Here is a 604-nt window from a genome sequence, read left to right on the forward strand (position 1 = left end):
GATATCAAATTGCCAACATCTGCTGGATCATGGAAAAAGCAAGAGAGTTCCAGAAAAACATATTATTTCTGCTTTATTGACTATCCCAAAGCCTTTGACTGTGTGGATCACAGTAAACTGTGGAAAATTCTGAAAGAGATGGGAATACCAGACCACCTGACCTGTCTCTTGAAAAACCTGTATGCAGGTCAGGAAGCAACAGTTAGAAATGGACATGGAACAATAGACTGGTTCCAAATAGGAAAAGGAGTACATCAAGGCTGTATATTGTCACCCCGCTTGTTTAACTTATATGCAGAGTACATCATGAGAAACACTGGGCTGGAAGAAGCACAAACTGGAATCAAGTCTGCTGGGAGAAATATCAATAACCTCAGATATGCAGATGACACCACCCTTATGGCAGAAAGTGAAGAAGGACTAAAGAGCTCTTGATGAGAGTGAAAGAGGAGAGTGAAAAAGTTGGCTTAAAGCTCAACATTCAGAAAACGAAGATCATGGCATCTGGTCCCATCACTTCATGGGAAATAGATGGGGAAACAGTGGAAACAGTGGCTGACTTTATTTTTCTAGGCTCCAAAATCACTGCAGATGATGACTGAAG

The sequence above is a fragment of the Bison bison genome, unplaced genomic scaffold, assembly GCF_000754665.1.
Source record: "Bison bison bison isolate TAMUID 2011002044 unplaced genomic scaffold, Bison_UMD1.0 scf7180017864469, whole genome shotgun sequence".
In the NCBI taxonomy this organism is placed as follows: domain Eukaryota; kingdom Metazoa; phylum Chordata; class Mammalia; order Artiodactyla; family Bovidae; genus Bison; species Bison bison.